Genomic DNA, 8,032 nt, shown 5'->3' on the forward strand with positions numbered 1-8,032 from the left:
TTCAACTTAAAATCTCCAGACCTGAGATCAGCCCTGAATCTTTAATATCACCAGAGTCGGAAGGCACTTTATCTTCTGGTGTGGTTTCACTGCAGCTGCAAGCTTGTGGGAATAGCTGAAACCATGAGAACAGTTGATCCCATTTATCCCATTTCCATCCATCCCGATGCTGGGGTTTGTGTAGGATTACACTCAGACGTGTTTCTCAAGAAAAGTCAACTGGGGTTATACCACTCAACTCCCTTATCTTGATGGATCTTCAAAGCCATCCCCACCCCAGATCCCCGGCCTTATCTGGATATAAACAGAGATGCTCGGTGCATCTCTGGGACATCTTTCCTACATGTTCAGGCCGAACAATAATCAGCTGTTTTGGCAGCGGAAGTTGGTGTAAAAATGGAAATGCTGAAAGATTTGTAGGCTGTGGAGAGGGGACAGAATGGAAAGCGCAGATGGAAGCGATTCCCAGAGAGAGGGGACATGGGGGGTCACTCATGCTCCCTGTTCATCCTCCTTCACTGGGGTGCATGGGGTCTGCAGGGGGCATTGGTAAAGACTTTGGGGTTTAGATGTCAGTTGTACGACAGATTGTGTGCCACCGAGTGCAGTCAGAACAACCGCGGTTCCGTCTAGAAAGAGGAACCCATTTTCTCTCCCCCAGGGGCTGAGCTACAGAGAGCAGAGCATTACAGTGCTGATCTGACTAAGCTGACATAATAGGCTTCAAATAAATAAGTCGTAGGCAGGCAGTAATTGCAGGAACACGGGCTTAGTGGTGAAAACACAGATCGCCACAGGTATGCCCCGGGTGCGGAGGGCATTGTCCCTTCCTTTCCTCCTCGCCATGTAGAAGTCCGTTTTATAATTTACAGTTACAGCTTGACTGGCACTGCAGACCTGAACCAACAGATGAAACGAAACCTGATAGCCCCTCCCTGTTATTTAAAATAATATTCCAAAAATATCCCCCTGTTCCCCAGGCATGGAAAGCACAAAGGGCACCAGAGGACACGGCCTCCCAAATGCAGTGACGCCGCCTCTTTTTCCCTCAGCTTGGCCATGTTCTGACTGTCCATACAACGTACAAATGTTTCTATCTTTAACTGAAGAAAGGAAAAAGAAAAAAGGGACATCCTCTATTGGCAGGCAAGAGGGCTGTCTGCAACGCTTCCAGCAGGAAAAGGTTAAAATCGACTTCATGGCATTTTTGTTGTTCTGCTTTTCTGTCTTTTTCTATGGTTTGTCTTCTCAGCCACAGAAGGTCTCCTGTGGTTCACCAGCATTAAGGACTCTCCTTATACACATTTTTCCATCTCCAGGGGGGTTTTGGTCTTTACCAGTGAAATGTCTCAAAGAGTTGGCAGCATAAATGCATTAACTACAGGTTCCATAATGTTTAACACATATGCAAAAAAGTCAGCTCTGGACTTATGCCCCTTTAAATGTAAACCTAATTTTCTGACCAACTGTATTCATGGATTGAAGTTACTTTATTCTATAAAATCTAGCAGCAGCAGCCAGTCTGTTAGAAAGATTTTTTTTTTTTCTTTTGTAACCCCTAGGAAATGCAACGAGGAGCTGATGTGCAGCATCATGGCCTGGACAAATTAACCTGATGTAAAGGACAGTTAAAACGGCATAAAATGAGGCTGCACTTAAAAGCTGGTGCAGCATTATTCCTGCAGTTAAGCTGACACAGTGTCACTGAGACCATCGATCCGGTTTGCTGGATTACCAGAGCAGGATAAAAACTCCAATTGGCAGAAACTAGAATGTCAACCCATGATTTATTTCTCGGAGTAACTTCCAAGACTAAAGCCCAATTCTGAGTACAGGAGCCCACCCAGTCAGTGGTTTATTCCCTCTGCTGGGAAGCGATAAAAGATGTCTCTTTTACCAGCGAACCCGATGGACATCTCTTCTCAGAAAACTTAATTGTGAACATCAGAGGCATCGTGATATGTGGTGTTCATCTCCCCGGCATGTTGGACAAAAACAGCCAATCCATAATAATAAGGTAATTGGCTGTAATTTATCATGTTGAGCAATCTGGCCCCAGAAATCATCAGACAATGCACGGGAGAAGTCAGCCCCTAGCACATGCAGTCACAGCTTGTGTTAGTGCTGCAGGTGGTACCAGAACTGCCCCTGGATCAGACAGATTACAACATTATCCCGAGCACACAAATGTCGTGGATCCACCCAGACCAGGATTTGGAGCATGGAGGAATCCTTCTGGTCTCCTCTTTAGTGCTCCAGCCAACTTTCTGTTTCCCCCAGATAAATGCCCTGCAGATCTAATGGCAGAATTTGGCTCTCAAGGCTAGAAATCTTCTACTGTAGCACAAGCAATATCCTAAAATAGAAAGAAAAATGAGAAACCAGAAATGTTTTCTTCTTTCAAAAGTTTCTGCAGGAAGCTAACAGCGAGAAACCGCTGAAATGGCTCACTCCCAGTTACCTCTCCTGATCTCAAATGCTCAAAAGATCTCTCGTCCTGAGGTCCAGAGGGACCTTGATCTTATGCCTGTGGCTCTGTATCACTAGAAACCACCTTAAGGTAACTGAGCTCAGGATCCGGTCTTTCTGTATGAATCAGTTTTAGGGAAGCTGACAGCTACAAATCCCCGTGTTTTTGTTCTGATGAAAACAGCCTGAAGATCTAAATTTAACAGTCGATTTCACAATACTCATTTTAGACTGTAAGTAAAATCACCCTTGAAAAATAGCATATAATAGGAAGAAATATATTCTCTGGATGCTTGAAAAGCAAACCAAAAAAGCAAACAGGACAAATTTATCCTCATTCACAGCTTAAATTGCTTCTGATGGAATAGCTTTCTGCTCTCTGCTCAGGATCTCGGCATGAATACTGTGAATAAAAATGTCAGTTATAGAAGAGATTCATAATTCCTGACCCCATTTCAGAGGGAGATACAGAACATATCTGCACAGTGTTCTGGTCAAGGGAAACAAAGCCTGCAGATCAGATCTGAGATGGGAATTTTTAAAAATTTATTTATTTTTTCACATTAACAAGACAGAATATTTTTCCAAGATAAAAAAGACTCCTCATGCGCAGAGTTATTCTGATGAATTTCCCCATGTGGACAAGTAATCACTATCACTTGCCCCACAGTCACATTACTACCCTTTAACAGTGTGAGCAGACCATAAAGTGGATGTAAATATAATTTATACTTTGAGAACGGCATATATCACCCCCACATTATGAGGCAATTTGTTGTAAGTGAGTGTGGGGCCTCTCCAGTGAAAATCTGCTCTGAAGGGTGACAAATGGCATCTTACATTTGCTGCTTCCTGACTGCATTTGAAGCAAGGTCTGCGCTCACATAAGCCGACGTGGACAGAGAATGCCCTGCCTCCTGCTCCTCCTCGTGCCTTATCAGCAGCTCTCCAGGCGCCACAGACACAGACGTGCAAGTTTGCTGGAGAGAGTAAGATGCTCATGTGTCCTCTTGGAAGCACGATTTTTATTTGGGAACATCTAGGAAAGGGCTGGAATTTAGCCTGAGCCTCGGGTGCCAGCAGAGTTTGTCAGCCCAGTGTTTGGGAAAAAAGTCATCGTGCTTATAAACTGGACACAGCAGAGAAGAGACACCGAGAGAAATTGCACAGAGGCTTTTTATAAATGGCCATCCAGGGCAGAGGTATGGCCCAGGCCACCCTCCTGGGCCTGGTCTCAACATCCTACATCTTGGGGTCCTTGGGGTGCCATCCAGGCCGTGAAGGAGACCCTTCTCAGGTCAGTAGGACACTTAAACCTGCAGGGAGACCAAGGCATCCTCTTCTTGCACATCCTTCAAGGTGGTCATCTCCAAAGCTGCCTGCCCACTGGTGGTGGGTGACACCTGTGGCCCACCACCTCTACACACATCTTCTCTCCTAGGAGAGCTCCTCCTGTGTCCCCCAGCACTGCTGCTGGCATTAAGGCTGGCTCTGCAGCACTTGGGGTGGCCGTGGCAGGCAGCTGGGTGCAGTTGGATGAGCAACACTAATGGCAGAGGAATGCAACATGCCCCCGGGCCTACGGGGTGGCCTGCACGGCTGGGGCATTGCTCCCTCTGCCGCGTGATGGGTGAGCAGGCGGAGTGGCATGCTGCTGCTCTTCTCCTGCTGTCAGGGCTCGTCTTGAGAGGTGGTGTGCTGGTGCAGAGCATGATGTGTCCTCAGGTGTCCCGCTGGAAGGTCCATCAGGCTCTGCCTGGGTGATCAGCTCTGCTCCTTGACCACCCCTAGATCCCTGGGAGAGGAAGGGCTTGATAAACTTCACCAAGAGGAGATGAAATAGGGCTGACAGTCTGTGCTGTGGTCATGTCTGTGTGGTGGTCCCACCTCATGTAGCTGTGCTTCATCCTGCCTTCTTACATCCCACTTCTGCCTCAGATAGTAGCCTGCTCCTCAGGACACAGATGATAATGACAGCACCTCTGCATATCGGCCCTCAACCTTTCCAGTCACCTGGACCTCTGGAAAATTTGGGGCTTGTCTCTCCCTTGTCATATTCACACTTACCTAAGACAAGGAGACCTTTCTCGCTTGGGTCCTGGTTCTTTCCTGAGGACAAATACTCCCCACTACAACAGACTTGGCATCTGCTTTGGAAAACCTGTGGGCTCAGGTCAGAGCTTCAGCCACTGGTAGCCCCAAGCTGCCTCTGTAAGACCTGGGAGCTTGGAGAAATTTGCCTACTTCTTGTGCTAAAACTAGAGTTAAATTCTTCAGAACAGTTCAAGGTGAGGCTGTTAATGAAAATTAAGAAACATCATATGTCATGAGAGTTGTCATTTTGTCATTTTGTTGACAAAAGCCAGCTCATCGGATGGAGTTGGTCCGTTTAACCTCAGTTCAGCATCAATGAGGCTTTGTTGATTTGCACATGCAGAGGATTTGGCCTCAGCACCCAGTCCATATCATTTTGTAGCAGATAATGAATGCAGAATGTCATGCTTGCTTTCCCTGCTCTTCTCTGAAGCTGCAATGCTACTGACCTGAAAACATTTTCCCACTATTAAACTTTCCATCAGGACACGAGTCCTTTTTAAGATGATGAACAACACACGCTGCCTTCTCCCTGTGTGGGAACAGCTTTACTGTACCAAGAGGAGGTGTGATCTTGACTTCATGTCGCTAGAAGGAAGGCGGGATAGTGATTTCTTGTGGCACTGACTCATACATGGTACATTTGCACTCCTTTTCACATCTTCCTCCTGATCCCGTTTTAGGCTGCATTTCCATTACTCCTCCACCCTGGGGGAGGAATCCTCAGCCAACATAGCTCTAACCCGGAAACCACAGAGGATGAAAAGACCTTTCATAGCAGTAATGATGCCATGTTCCTCTCCTCTGCAGCTGCATTTTGAAAACAAAAGACTAGGAGGCAAAGTTGCCGCCCACAAGCAGAACTTGCAGCTCCGCAGCCATCGGGGACTGGTGCAAATGGGCCTAATGCAGATGCCGGAGAACATAATTTCTATTGACACAAGGGAACAACAAAAACCAAAGCTATAACCTAATCTAGGGTGAGAACAATGTCCATTTTTGTATATTTAGCCAGGACAGGCTCGGGCCATGCGTTGAGAATTTAGCTTGGCCCTAAAATCTTCACATATTTGCAAACTGTTGTTTGGGTCAATCGATTGTAAAGACTGGGGAATGTCTGCAAAATTTGTGGTGGATGCACTTCTACCTGGGGGCACCTTGTTAGACACCCGTACCTAGCTACATATTCCACCTCTATTAAATATTCCACCTCCTCATCAAAAAGATACGAAGACTTGTGGAAACACATGCAGTAGGTAGGTGTTATTTCAGACAAAGTGTAAAAGAACAGGTAGAAGTCTATGCACTGATGACTTCTTTTTATGACGATGTTTTGCTAGGCCAGATTTACCTGTGTGCCTCAGGGCTAAGTGCTCCTTGGGTCTTGCTTCTCCAGTTTTTGAACTGGCAAAGGGTGGGTGATTGACATCAGACAGAAGGCCTCATTTCATCAAGGCTTTGGTATGCCACTTGCTGGAAAATCTATTCTGATAAGTGCCACCCAGTGTTATTAAACATGGCACTGAAAGATAAACTACGTCCCTGCCAAGGAACTGCCGTTGTGGACTTGTTTGCTCTCTGCTCGTACAGACAGGCCTGATGTTAGTCATTGATGGGAAAAGGTCAGTGGGACTAGGAAGGGCCTGGCTGCATCTGGCCTTAGCTGCTGAAAGCCCCAGCCGCATAGCTGCAGTGTAACTAAGTAAGCCTGGTATGTAAAAATCCCTCTCTTCCTTCTCTTGGACAGGCTCAAGAGCACAAACTGGAAGTAAAATATGACCTAGAGCTGCGTGGTATTTTGTGTGCACTTGATGTCTCAGTGCCCATGTGAAGGGAAGGATGGTGCAGAATCAAGTCAGTGTCCATGAGATGCCTCCGGACTCCTGACACCCCTTTCCTCTACCTAAAGCTGTCTGAAATGTCTGTGGAAAACCTTTCTTAGCATTCCTAGGGACTGTGTTTCAGACCTTGTGCTATTTGTTTTCTTCTTCACCTGCTAGGAGTTCACTCCCATAGCTGCCTAGGGGTTGATAATCTCCTCTGGACTGCAGTGCTCTGCTTGGGTTTCTGTCACTGCCTCTGTGTGACTTGTCCTCTGCTGGCCAGGCGCTTGCAGGGTCATGTGGGGCATCCACGCTGGGATGGAAACACGGGAATGGGTCGTTTCTTCTGAGTCGAGCAGGCTCTCAGCTGTACCACCCAAAAATAAGGGCATCATTTCAGACAGCGTTGGCACTCCTGAACGTGTTTGTCTTCTCCAACGCGCAAGGTAGGGAAGAGATATTTTCCCCCCGGCATGGAAAGGAAACAGGAGAACTGAGACACCAACGCCCACATCTACAAAGGTATTTAAGCACTCGCTGGGATCTGGGCACCATTTCCAAATGGTTTGTTGATAGTCACACAGTCCAGGACAGCAGGTGCCTAAACCCATGTTTCCAAAGTCCTAAGCTCCAGCCCTTATTGCAGGATCGGGTTTCTCCAAAACTCCTTGCAGGACCAATCCTAGGAAAGGGCTGATGTTGCTGGTGCCAGTTCCTCTGGTTACTTTCCCCGGTGCCCCATGTCCCTAGGCACTGACCCACCTCGTGCCGTGCGGGCTCCTTGGAAGGGGAGCGCTCAGCGCCCCGCGGCGCCCAGCTCCTCTTGTCCCCCGTGGGTGCCATGGGGAACCACCTGTTGCTGTAGATCTGGTGGCGTTTCCTCATCTCCTCCGCATCCCCTTTCAACTGCTGTAACTACATCTGTGTGACCCGTTCCCCCCTGCTATGCAGAAACTTGGGCAGTCACACGGGGACATGTGGGGTTGCTTGTACTCCCCTGACCTCGTAAATATAGCACGGTCAGTTTATTCCCAGAAAGTACGGTTTGCATATGGTTTCCCTTTCGTTATTTTGGATGTAGCAACCTGTCAGCCAGAAGGGCTCCGCTTGCTCCCTTAAGCAACAGCAAGTCAGTACCCGACCTGTTTGGAAAAACATAAAGGAAACAACAGGGATCTGGAGAAATCTTCTGATGCAAGATGCTCGCTGAACTGCATGTGACCCTCTGAAGAGACACATTAGCTTAAAATATTACTACATGTTATTTAGTGAAGATAAAAGAATATTAGAGAAAATATACAAGGCTTGAGGTCAAAGATCCCGGTGCAGTCCATTTCCCATTGAAATTGAATGGCCAAATTGAAGAGGTCAGCAAAAGTTTGCTTGAATTTGGACTGAGAGAAAACAAGGGAAGCTCTTTGCTCACTCCAGGGAGTGCTGTTATCAAGAGGATCTCAGCATAACAGACCGAGGCCAGGATTTTCATACGGAGTTAATTGGTTTGCTTGCCTCTCTTGAAGCATGCTGACCAGAGCTGCTTTTGGGAAGGTGTGAGAAGCCACAGAGCACCCCGGAGACCCACGCTGGCCCTGGAAATCTTAACCAGCACCCTGAGTCTGATTTGCAATATCTGCTGTCAGATCAAG

The sequence above is a fragment of the Aythya ferina genome, assembly GCF_964211825.1.
Source record: "Aythya ferina genome assembly, chromosome: 2".
Lineage (NCBI taxonomy): Eukaryota > Metazoa > Chordata > Aves > Anseriformes > Anatidae > Aythya > Aythya ferina.